The 13,721-nt window shown below is 42.2% G+C and overlaps 1 protein-coding gene across 1 annotated transcript in view; it reads left to right on the forward strand.

The window, feature by feature from the left end:
* The first annotated feature begins 4,507 nt into the window (after positions 1-4,507).
* tdrd12 (tudor domain containing 12) overlaps positions 4,508-13,721 on the forward strand; it is a 197,954-nt gene continuing 188,740 nt past the window's right edge. The window contains exon 1 of the mRNA XM_072279710.1: positions 4,508-4,553. The gene's annotated coding sequence lies outside the window, so the exon portion shown is untranslated. The remainder of the gene's footprint in view (positions 4,554-13,721) is intronic.

The raw sequence follows: 13,721 nt of genomic DNA on the forward strand, positions 1-13,721 counted from the left end.
AAGTGCTTTAGAAATTGTTGAAAAAACCGACTTCCAGAACTTTTCCAATATAGAACAAGACCAAAACATATCTGTCAGTGTAGCTATCTCAGTTTTACATCTATCACAATGATTATCAACATTAGAAAAGATTTTAGAAAGTCTCTCCTTCGTCAAATGATAACCATGTACAGTTTTAACTTGAATCAATGAATAGCTAGCACAAGTTGAAGAAGAGTTAACCAACTTCAAAATCCGCATCCAATCCTCCGTCATAAAACTCAAATTGTTCCTTTTCCCAATCCTGTTTAATCTTAGATAAAGGACGCTTATCCCATTGTAATAATAAATTATAAATTCTTCCAATAGAACCTTCGATCAAAGGATTCATACTCATAATAGTATCTAACAGGTCAGGCTCCAATATGTAAGGAAAATTACTTAAATATTTTTGTAAAAAATGTCTAACTTGAAGGTATTGCAGAAAGTGTGAGTATGAAAGAGAATATTTATCAATTAGTTGTTCAAAAGACATCAATCTATCTCTGTTAAATAAATCCAAAAAAGAATTAATCACCTTTATTTTTCCAAAGTAAAAAAATTGGATCACTCAAAGAAGGCTTAAAAAAAGTAATTTCGATAAATTAAACTACAAAGTTTAAATTTTTTGAGATCAAAAAAATTGCGGAACTGGAGCCAAATTTGTAAAGAATACTTAATCACAGGATATAGGTTTAAATTAACAACTTTAGCTAATTGCATAGGTAAAGCAGCTCCCAATAACGAGATTAAATAAAACCGTTTTACAACTTTCAGTTCCAGGTCTACCCAAATTTCTAAAGCACTTAAAATTAATCTACAACCCAATAAATTAACTGTGCTTTTTGGAATAATTCCTCAAAATATTCATGGTATTTCTGTGTCTGACCAACATGTTATTGCATTTGTTATATTGATAGCCAGGAGGGCCATTTTGTTGACGTGGAAGGATACATCAGCTCCCACTTTGTCACAATGGTTCTCTCAAGTGATGCTATGTCTTAGTTTGGAGAAAATTAGAAGTCGAACCTTTGAACCTTTATTTGATTTTGAGAAAAGATGGGGCTCATTTGCTCGTAATTATCATTTGAGCTAATTGATATATTTTTTCCACGATCTAACTGTAAATATTTTAGTATATTTTCTTTTCTTGCTGGCGGTTTGATGTTTATTTTTAGAAGCTCCTTGTATGATGCATGACTCCAGGGTTGTACACCTAATGGGTTCTTTTTTTTTCCTCACATTTTCTGCTTTGTAGGTTCTTTTTGTTACCACAAAATTTTTTTTCAATCTTTAAGATAATGTCTTTTTTGAGACATTGTAAGTGATGTTACTTCAATGTACTCATGTTATTTCTTTTGCATAACAATAAAAAGATTTAAAGAGATAGAAGGAAAATATAAACAAACTGTGAGCAGTCTTCACGTATCTCTCTCTCTCTTTTTAACGAGGTGTTTGTGTTGAACAACCCTCTCTCTCTCTCTCTTTTCAAAAGTACAGTTCATAGGGGTAATTCAGGACCCCGTCACACTTGTCCTTCACATGGGCTAGCTTCTCCACCGCAAGTAATCTTTGTTTCTCTTTAATGTGTCTAGAAAAGAACATTCTCATATTGTCACACTACAGGTTTCTTTGCATTTCACTTCTTTATCTTCTACAAATGTACTGTAATTGACTTATTATTTTTTTCTGCTATATTATGTATTGCATTGAACTGCTGCTGCTGCTAAGTTAACAAATTTCACGACACATGCTGGTGATAATAAACCTGATTCCGATTCTAAAATGAAGTAAAAGCCTTGATACATATAGCTCCTTTTGTGATCTTTAAAAAATCTCATCAAGAGTGCTATCAATCACTTGATCCCAACCCTGATCTAAACATGACAAAGAGCTATATTCCAGAGTTGGAAATAGTTACTTCCCTGTGCTGCTTGAAATTCCAGCATCTGCAGATTTCGTCGTGTTCCGGTTACTTACCTAGGTTATTCCTACAGCACCTTCCAAAACCCATGATCTTTATCACTAAGGACAGCAGGAACATAGGAAAAGTAGAAACCTACTGTGTTTTCCTCCAAATCACACATCATGCTGCACCTTGAAACCATATCAAAGTTCTTTCATTATCACCAGATCCAAACACACAGGAATTCCCTACCCAATAGCACTACGGGAGTACCTTCTTTTCTTCTAAGCATTCCCTTGAGATGAAGACAACTTTCTTCCCGTGTAGATCATACAGTTATACTGCACAGAAATAGAAACCTTCAGTCCACCAGTTCATGCTAACATCAAGCACCTATTTATAGTAACATAAATTCTCTCTTATTCTCCTATATCCCATTCAACCCCACCTTTGTATCTCTAACCATTTACCGCATACACTAAGGGCAATCTAGAAAGTCTGTTATCTCTTCTAATCTGTACATCTTTGAGATGTGGAATAAAAGAAACATAACCCTTGGTGGAAACCCATGTATACAGTGGAAGCATGTGCAAATCCTACACAGGCAATACTGGAGGTCAGGACTGAAGCTAGCCCACGGGAACTCTAATGCAGAGGTCCCCAACCACCGGGCCGCAAAGCATGTGGTAACGCGCGCAAGGAAACAATATGATTTGGCGATAGGAGTCAGCTGCACCTTTCCTCATTCCCTGTCACGTGCACTGTTGAGCCATTACGCACGCGAGGTCATTACCCGCGCGTCATCCATGTCAGCGCGGGTAAAAGATCAACTCCTCGAACTTGCAAATGACGGTGGGCAGAAAAGTATGTTTGACATAACATCTCTGCTGGTATTCCGGATCAAAGTCAAGGCTGAATATCCTGAGATAGTCACAAAAGCACTGAAAACGTTGCTTCCATTTCCAACATATTTCTATGAAGTGGAGTTTTCTGCAACGAATACTAAATTAAGGAATAGACTGGACATAAGGAACCCCCTTCGAGTATCGCTGTCTCCATCACCCCTCGATAGGACCGTCTTGTTGCAGCCCAGGGTTCCCACTGATTCAGCAATATTGGTGTGTTGCAATGATTTTATATCTTCATACGGGGAAAATATGTGCTGTGCGTTTAATATCCAAACGTTACTTAAAATGTTATGATGCTATTGGCTTACTTATATAACCATATAACAATTACAGCACGAAAACAGGCCATCTCGGCCCTTCTAGTCCATGCCAAACGCTACTCTTACCTAGTCCCACCGACCTGCACTCAGTCCATAACCCTCCATTCCTTTCCTGTCCATATACCTATCCAATTTTTCTTTAAATGATAATATCGAACCTGCTTCTGCCACTTCTACTGGAAGTTCATTTAACACTTACTTCAAGCTCCCGTGATAATTAACTTATCACTATATTCATGCGAGGAAAATATGCGCTGTGTGTTTAATATTAAATTCATTAGATAAACCCTTTTAGAAATGAAATTGAGTGTATCTGGGTAAACACAACGTATTTGACTGCTACTCTTGTCCGTTGGCAACCCTACGCCCCCCCGCCCCCACCCCCACCCCCACCCCCACCCCCACCCCCACCCCCGGGTCAACCGGTCCGCAAGAATATTGTCAATATTAAACCGGTCTGCAGTGCAAAAAAGTTTGGGGACCCCTGTTCTAATGCAACAGCAGCTCTACTGACTGAACAACTATATCACCCCAAAGTTCTGTGGGGAATTAGCTGACTGGTGAGATACACAGATTCAGCCACAGGTAGGATTGGGGCAGGCTTGTTGAGGTGGTTGGGCAGGTGGTTTGATAGATGGTGTTATGACCCAGTCTGTGAAAAAGACCTTGAATTATTTGTCCTCTTCCCTTGGTAACCTGTTGTTAGGATGGAGCTCAGATTGTCAATTTTGAAAGTTTGGAATTGGGCTAATGGACATCCTGGCATACATTAAGGCTACGAATATAATTAGGGTCTCACTACAATGTGTTGGCTTTGATAACAGTCATATTGCTTCACTTATCCTGCTTCGATGTACCTTTAACTGAAAAACTGCAACAATTACTGAAGAGCAATAAATAAATGCTGGTTTTGTCTCCTACGCTCACATCTCCAAAATGTGGATAAATAAAGAAAACAATTGTATGAAAATTATATGCCAGAAACTAGGGATGCAATAACTTAAATGTCTTATCTGTACGGTTGAATCATTAACGCGTCGGCCACTTTCTCGCCGACACCCCTATTTGAGCCGGAATCCCGTTTTCTGAGAGAGAGGTGGAGACTGAAATCTTTATCATAAACATGAAGCACCTGACAGAAGAAGTGCTTCGATCAACAAGTATATAGAGACACGGAACTAGCAGTGGGATTGGCGTGAGTGACCTTTTTTTTTCTAATCAATATGAACGTAGTTTGACTGCAGATGACTGAATTAACCAGCAGGGTTCTCTGGCTCCGAGTGGAGAGGCCCCTAAATCTGGCCGAGGCGCCTTTAAGAGACTGCGCATGCGCGTCGGGAGTAGTGCTCGAGAGAGGGAGAAGGCGGCGAGAGAGGAGCAGATGGTGTATTAGTACATTAGGTGGGTATCGTTGGACCGAGCAGGAATGCGAGGGTGTGTCCTTATGGTTAACTTTTCTTTAGTGAGGCTCAGCAGGTGCTATCGGCCGCGGGGTCATTAGAAGAGTGGCGAGGCCTGAGGGGTGGAGGCACTGAGAAAGCCCGGTAACTTCAAAGTTACTTTTCTCCGACACTGTATGAAGCGTATCGCGCTGAGGTTATGTTCATTTTTTTGTGGAAATCTCTTGGTCTTATTTCGTGTAAAGAATGAGTTTTCAAATTCTTAATTCTGTGTTTTTTGGAACGTCGCCGAAGATAATGCCATATTTTTGATAAAAGAAAACATTTACTTGAAATGCAAAAACTCAAACGGAGGAATAAAATAACGTGTAGTGTTTAAAGGTGAAGAATGGAGATTTCATGTCCAGGTGCAAATGTTTCCATTTTAGAAATGCATATTCTTTATAACATAATAAGACCATAAGATATAGGAGCAGAATTGAACTATTTGGCCCATTGAGTTTGTTCTGCCATTTTATCATGGTTAATCTATTTTCCCTTTCAGCCCCAATCTCCTGCCTTCTCCCCGTATTCCTTCATGCCCTGACTGATCAAGAAACTATCAAAAAAAACCTCTGCCTTAAATATACCAAGTGACTTGGCTTTTCCCACCCAGCACTTATCCCTGCAAGTGTAAGTGCTACACCTGTCCCTATACCACCTCTCTCACCACCATTCAGGGCCACAAACAGTCCCTCCAGGTGAGGCAACACTTCACTTGTGAGTCTGTTGGGGTCATCTGTTGCATCCAGTGCGGCCTCCTCTACATAAGACAAAGGAGCAGAAGTCGGCCATTGGGCCCATCGAGTCTGCTCCACCATTTTATCATAAGCTGATCCATTCTTCCATTTAGTCCCACTCCCCTGCCTTCTCACCATAACCTTTGATGCCCTGGCTACTCAGATACCTATCAATCTCTGCCTTAAATACACCCAATGACTTGGCCTTCACTGCTGCCCGTGGCAACAAATTCCAGAGATTCACCACCCTCTGACTAAAAAAATTTCTTCATATCTCTGTTCTGAATGGGCACCCTTCAATCCTTAAGTCATGCCCTCTCGTACTAGACTCTCCTATCAAGAGAAACAACTTTGCCATACCCACTCTGTCCATGCCTTTCAACATTCGAAATGTTTCTATGATGTCCCCCCTCATTCTTCTAAACTCCACGGAATACAGTCCAAGGGTGGACAAACGTTCCTCATATGTTAACCCACTCATTCCTGGAATCATTCTAGTGAATTTTCTCTGTACCCTCTCCAACGTCAGCACATCTTTTCTTAAATAAGGAGACCAAAACTGCCCACAGTACTCCAAGTGAGGTCTCACCAGCGCCTTATAGAGCCTCAGCATCACATCCCTGTTCCTATGCTCTATTCCTCTAGAAATGAATGCCAACATTGCATTTGCCGCCTTCACCACCGACTGAACTTGGAGGTTAACCTGAAGGGTATCCTGCACGAGGACTCCCAAGTCCCATTGCATCTCAGAACTTTGAATTCCCTCCCCATTTAAATAATAGTCTGCCTGTTTATTTCTTCTGCCAAAGTGCATAACCATACACTTTCCAACATTGTACTTCATTTGCCACTTCTTTGCCCATTCTTCCAATCTATCCAAGTCTCTCTGCAGACTCTCTGTTTCCTCAGCACTATCATCCCCTCCACCTATCTTTGTATCATCAGCAAACTTAGCCACAAAGCTATCTATTCCATAATCCAAATCGTTGATGTACAACGTAAAAACAAGTGGCCCCAATATGGACCCCTGTGGAACACCACTGGTAACTGGCAGCCAACCAGAATAGGATCCCTTTATTCCCATTCTCTGTTTCCTGCCAATCAGCCAACACCCTATCCACGTATGTAACTTTCTTGTAATTCCATGAGCTCTTATCTTGTTAAGCAGCCTCATGTGTGGCACCTTGTCAAAGGCCTTCTGAAAATCCAAATATACAACATCCACTACATCTCCCTTGTCTAGCCTACTTGTAATTTCTTCAAAAAATTGTAATAGGTTTGTCATACAGGATTTTCCTTTAAGGAAACCATGCCTATCTTGTCATATGCCTCCAGGTAGTCCGTAACCTCATCCTTGACAATCGACTCCAACAACTTCCCAACCACCGATGTCAAGCTAACAGGTCTATAATTTCCTTTTTGCTTCCTTGCCCTCTTCTTAAATAGCGGAGTGACATTTGCAATCTTCCAATCCTCCGGAACCATGCCAGAATCTATTGACTTTTGAAAGATCATCGCTAATGCCTCCGCAATCTCCACAGCTACTTCCTTCAGAACACGAGGGTGCATTCCATCTGGTCCAGGAGATTTATCTACCTTTAGACTATTCAGTTTCCTGACTACTTTCTCTGTCGTAATTGTGCCTGCACACACTTCTCTTCCCTGCCACCCCTGAGTGTCCGGTATCCTGCTGTCTTCCTCAGTGAGGACTGATGCAAAATACTCGTTCAGTTCCTCTGCCATCTCCTTATCTCCCATTACAATTTCTTCAGCATCATTTTCTATCGGTCCTATATCTACTCTCTCCTGTCTTTTACTCTGCTAGCTTCATTTCATAGTTAATCTTTTCCCTCTTAATGACCTTCTTAGTTTCCTTTTGTAAGCTTTTAAAAGCTTCCCAATCCTCTGTCTTCCTGCTAAATTTTGCTTCCTTGTATGCCCTCTCCTTTGCTTTAACTTTGGCTTTGGCTTCTCTTGTCAGCCACGGATGCATCCGTTTTCCATTCGAAAATTTCTTCTTTTTTGGAATATACCTGTCTTGCACCTTCCTCACTTCTCACATAAACTTCAGCCACTGCTGCTGTGCCGTCCTTCCCGACAATGACCCTTTCCAGTCAACTTTGGCCAGTTCCCCTCTCATGCCACTATACTTTCCTTTACTCCACTGAAATAACGACAGATCAGATTTCAGCTTCTGTTTTTCAAATTTCACAGTGAACTCAATCATGTTATGATCACTGCCTCCTAAGGGTTCCTTCACCTCAATCTCTCTAATCACCTCCGGTTCATTACACAATACCCAATCCAGTACAGCCGATCCCCTAGTGGGCTCAACAACAAGCTGTTCTAAAAAGCCATCTCGCAGGCATTCTACAAATTCTCTCTCTTGAGATCCAGTGCTGACCTGGTTTTCCCAATCCACTCGCATGTTAAAATCCCCCACAATTATCATAACACTGCCCTTCTAACAAGCCTTTTCTATTTCCTTTTGCAATTTGTAGTCCACATCACTGCAGCTGTTTGGAGGCCTGTATATAACTGCCATCAGGGTCCTTTCACCCCTGCGATTTCTTAGCTCAACCCGTACAGATTCTGCACCTTCCGATCCTATATCACCTCTTTCTAATGATTTGATATCATTTCTTACCAATAAAGACACACCACTCCCTCTGCCTACCTTCCTATCCTTCTGATACACCGTGTATCCTTGGACGTTCAGCTCCCAGAGACATGTATCCTTTAGCCACGTCTCAGTGATGGCCACAATAGCATACCTGCCCATCTGTAGCTGTACGACAAGATCATCCACCTTATTCCTTATGCTGCGTGCGTTTAAGTATAACACCTTAAGACCGGTATTTGGTACTTTTCGCTTTGGTTGCACTGCAACTTTATTGCACTGCAACTCATCCCAATGGCTACAAATTCGCCCCATCACCTGCCTGTCTTTCCTGACATCTTTACTGCTCACTATCTTAGATTTATTTCTGTTTTCCCCTTCCTCCGCTCTATCATTCCGGTTCCCATCCCCCTGCCAAATTAGTTTAAACCTCCCTAACAGCTCTATTAAACCTTCCCGGCAGGATATTGGCTCCCTTCGGGTTCAGGTGTAACCTGTCCATTTTGAACAGGTCAGACTTCCCCCAGAAGAGATCCCAATGATCCAAGAATCTGAAACCCTGCCCCTTGCACCAGTCTCTTAGCCACGCGTTCATCTGCCTGATCCTACTATTCTTGCCCTCACTGGCACGTGGCAGAGGTAGCAATCCTGAGATTACTACCCTGGAGGTCCTGCTTCTCAGCTTCCTTCCTAACTCCCCGAAATCTCTCTTCAGGACCTCCTCCCTTCTCCTATCTATGTCATTGGTACCAACATGTACCAAGACAACTAGCTGCTCGCTGTCTCCCTTCAGAATATTCTGGACCGATCCGAGACATCCCGTAACCTGGCATCTGGGAGGCAACACACCATGCGGGTATCTCTATCAGGCTCACAGAATCTCCTGTCTGTTCCCCTGACTATGGAATCCCCTATGACTACCGCATTCCTCTTCTCCCTCCTTCCCTGCTGCACAACAGCGCCAGGCTCAGTGCCAGAGACCCGGTCTCCGTGCAGCATCCAGAACAAGATATTTGTTGTTGAGGGGGATAGCCACAGGGGTGCTCTCCACTATTCAGGCATTTTCCTTCCCTCTCCTGACAGTCACCCATTTTGCTGACCCCTGTAGCCTAGGGATGACTACCTCCCTGTAGCCCCTGTCTATCACCTCTTCACTTTCCCTGATAAGCAGTAGGTCATCAAGCTGCAGCTCCAGATCCCTAACACGGTCTCTGAGGAGCTGCATCTTGGTGCACCCGGCGCAGATGTGGCCATCAGGGAGGCTGGAGGTCTCCCAGGATTCCCACATCTGACACCCTGAACAAAGCACTAACTCTGCAGGCATGCTATCTAACTCTACGGGAATGAAACAGGAAAAATAAGTCTACTCACCCACTTACCTCGACAAACAGACGAATTTTTTAAACTGTTAGCTCGTACCGTTAGCTGTGTGAACCCTGCTGTTCCTGCCGATTTGCCAAGGGGGATAAAAAAGAGTTGGTGCTTCGCTCTCGCCCCTTCCCGTTACCGTTGAAGCCAAAGCCCTACACTCTGCTGCCACTCACTCTGCTGCCTGCTCCAACCGCTGCCCGCTGTATAGGGTGGTCTCCTTTTTAAACTCTGCGCTGTCCTGTCTACGTCACGTGCCTGCGCAATCTCGTCCTTCTTGCACTTGAAGTTTTTTAAAAAAACTGCCTTCCTTCAGAATTCAGCTCCCACACCGCTCTGCTTGTCCCGATCCATCAGTGAGACCCGACGCAAATTGGGGGACCGCTTCGTCGAGCACCTCCACTCCGTCTGTCACAACAGACAGGATCTCCCGGTTGTCACCCACTTCAACTCTGCTTCACATTCCCATTCAGATATGTCCATACATGGCCTCCTCTACTGCCATGATGAGGCCAAACTCAGGTTGGAGGAGCAACACCTCATATACCGTCTGGGTAGTCTCCAGCCCCTTGGCATGAACATTGAATTCTCCAACTTCCGGTAATTACCTCCCCCTCCCTTCCCCCATCCCTGTTTCCCTCTGCCCCCTCCTCCAGCTGCCTATCACCTCCCTCATGGTTCCCCTTCCTTCTACTACCTATTGTGCTTTCCCCATTCCTCCTTCACCATTCCTGCCTATCACCTGCCTGCTTCCCCTCCCCCACCCCTTTATGTTTCCCCTTACTGGTTTTTCACCTGGCATCTACCAGCCTTCTCCTTCCCACCTTCCCCCCACTTTCTTTATAGGGCCCCTGCCCCTTCCCTCTACAGCCCTGACAAAGGGTCTCGGCGGAAATGTTGACTGTTCATTTCCACGGATGCTGCCTGACTTACTGAGTTCCTTCAGCGTGTTGCTTTGACCCCAGCATCTGCAGAGTATTTTGTGTTTATGACTTGGCCTTTGCAGCTGCCTGTGGCAACAAATTCCACAGATTCTTCTCTCTGGCTAACAAAAAAATCCTCATCATTCTGAAAGAAACCCTTTTTGTTTTGAGGCTGTCCTCTTGGGTCTCTGACTCCCCATTATAGGAAATATCTTTTCCACATCCACTCTGTACAGGCCTTTCACCATTTGATAGGTTTCAATAAGGTCACCTGTCATTCTACTGAATTACAGTGAGTAGAGGCCCACAGTCATCAAGCAATTTTCATATAACAAGCCTTTCAGTCCTGAATCATTTTCTCAAATCTCCTTTGAACCCTCTCCAATGTTAACACATTCTTTCTTAGATAGGGGGTCCAAAACTGCTCAGAATGCTCCCAGTGAGGCTGAACATTACATCCTTGCTTTTATATTCTAGTCCTCTTGAAATGTCTGCCAATATCGCATTTGCTTTCCCCAACCTGCAAATTAACCTTTAGGGAATCCTACATGAGAACTCCCAAGTCCCTATGCACCTCAGATATTTGAATTTCTCTCCTTTTAGGAAATAGTCTACTCTTTTATTTCTTCTACCAAAGTGCATGGTGCATGACCATACGCTTCCCAACACTATATTCCATCCGCCACTTCTTTGCCCATTCTCCTAATCTTTCTGAGACATTCTGTAGCCTCTCTACTTCCTCAAAACTACCTGCCCCTCCACCTATCTTCATATTATCTGCAAATTTGACCACAAAGACATCAATTCCGTCATCCAAATCATTGACATACAACATTTTTTAAAAAAGCAGTCGCAAAGCAGAACCCTGTAGAACACAACAGAAGAGGCTCCCTTTATTTCTACTCTTTGCCAATCAGTCAATGTTCTGCCCATGCTTTCTTCTGCCTCTCTCCCTTCTTGAAGTGTGGAGTGACATTTGTAATTTTCCATTCCTCTGGAACCATGCCAGAATCAATTGATTCTTGAAAGGTCATTACATTACTAATGCATCCACAATCTCTTCAGCCACCTCTTTCAGAACCCTGGGGTGTATTCCATCTGGTCCAGGTGAACTATCTTTCTTCAGACCTTTCAGTTTTCCAAGAACCTTCGCCCTAGTAATGACAACTTAAGATACTTCTGCCCCCTGACACTCTCGAATTTCTGACATACTGCTCATGTCTTCCACAGTGAAAAATGATGCAAAGTACTTACTCAGTTCATCTGCCATTTCCTTGTCCCCCATTACTACCGCTCCAGCATCATTTTCCAGTGGCCTGATAGCTACTCTCACTTCTCTGTTACACTTTATATAGTTGAAGAAAATGTTAGTATCCTCTTTAATATTATTGGCTAGCTTACATTCATATTCCATCTTTTCCTTCTTTAGGACTGTTTTAGTTGCCTTGGTTAGTTTTAAAAGCTTCCCAATCCTCTACCTTCCCACTAATTTTGCTCTATTATATGTCCTCTCTTTGGCTATTTTGTTGATTTTGACGTCAGTTGTCAGCCACAGTCGTGTCATCCTGCCTTTAGAAAACTTTCTCATCTTTGAGATGTGTATATCCTGCACCTTCTGAATTGCTCCCAGAAATTTCAGCTATTGCTGTTCTGCCGTCATCCTTGCTACTGTTCCTTTCCAATCAGTTTTGGCCAGCTCCTTTCTCATGCCTGTGTAACTCCCTTTACTTCACTGTAGTACTGATACATCTGACTTTTGCTTCTCAAATTGCAGGGCGAATTCTATGAGATTATAATCACTTGTCCTTAAGGGTTCCTTTACCTTAAGCTCCTAAACAATTCTGGTTCATTGCACAACACCCAATCACGAACTGCTCTAAAAGGCCATCTTGTAGACGTTCTAGAAATTCCCCCTCTTTGGATCCAGCACCAACCTGATTTTACCAATCTGCCTGCATATTGAAATCCCCCTGACTATCATACCATTGCCCTTTTGACATGCAGTTTTTATCCCCTATTGTAATTTATAGACTACATCTTGACTACTGTTTTGGGGGTCTGTATATAACTCCCATCAGGGTCTTTTTACCCTGATGCACAAACAAAGCAACAGGAAAACAGAACACACTAATGGTCAATTCATTATAAAGGTAACATTATAAATTTCAAAATCTACATTTAAGGTACAATCTTGCGACCAATAATTTTATGTCATCAACTTACCCTGTTCCTCAATTCACATTGTATACATTTTAAACTTCAGTCAGCTATGCCTTTCAAATTGACTTTGTTTTACTTTAGTATAGAAAATATGAAAAGGGAAATCTATGAAAATACAGATGAATGCATGGCTGAGGAACAGGTGCTGGGGGCAGGGGTTCAGGAACATTTATTACCCCTCAAACATCAGGCTTTTGAACTGAAGGGGATGACTTCACTCAACTTCACTTGCTCAATCATTGAAGTGTTCTCACAACATATAGGCTCACTTTCAAGGACTCTTCACCTCATATTCTTGATATACAGTGGCATGCAAAATTTTGGGCACCCCAGTCAAAATTTCTGTTACTGTGCAATTGTCAATTCATCAGCAACTTTGATGTGTGTTTGTTAAACGAAAGATAATGTTAAGTAGCTAAGTATTTAAATAATACTCTGCAGTCTAATTACAGTTGAGTTGGTAATATGTCCGTGAGTTGCTTGGACCACTCTTTCAGGTCGTAAGTTTATCTCAACACCATTTTTCTTCAGCTATCAACTTGTATAGAAAACTTCCAAAAGATCTTTACAAGAGCAGGTATCATCTTCATCATTCCTGTGTACTTCACCAGCTAGGAGTCATACTTTATCATGGTTATTCATCTGTGTACCATTTGATGTCCATCCACACATTAGTGTCAGCTTGTTAACATGTTTAATCAGGAGCAATGAGAAACATGAACAATACAGAGGCATACAAAAGTTTGGGCACCCCTGGTCAAAATTTCTGTTACTGTGAATAGCTAAGCGAGTAAAAGATTACCTGATTTCCAAAAGGCATAAAGTTAAAGATGACATATTTCTTTAATATTTTAAGCAAGGTTACTTTTTTATTTCCATCTTTTACAGTTTCAAAATAACAAAAAAGGAAAAGGGCCCGAAGCAAATGTTTGGGCACCCTGCATGGTCAGTACTTAGTAACACCCCCTTTGGCAAGTATCACAGTTTGTAAACACTTTCTGTAGCCAGCTAAGAGTCTTTCAGTTCTTGTTTGGGGGATTTTTGCCCATTCTTCCTTGCAAAAGGCTTCTAGTTCTTTGAGATTCTTTGACCGTCTTGCATGCACTGCTCTTTTGAGGTTTATCCACAGATTTTAGTCATAGTCATACTTTATTGATCCCGAGGGAAATTGGTTTTCGTTACAGTTGCACCATAAATAATTAAATAGTAATAAAACCATAAATAATTAAACAGTAATATGTAAATTATGCCAGGAAATA

The sequence above is a fragment of the Mobula birostris genome, chromosome 15, assembly GCF_030028105.1.
Source record: "Mobula birostris isolate sMobBir1 chromosome 15, sMobBir1.hap1, whole genome shotgun sequence".
Taxonomy (NCBI): Eukaryota; Metazoa; Chordata; class Chondrichthyes; order Myliobatiformes; family Myliobatidae; genus Mobula; species Mobula birostris.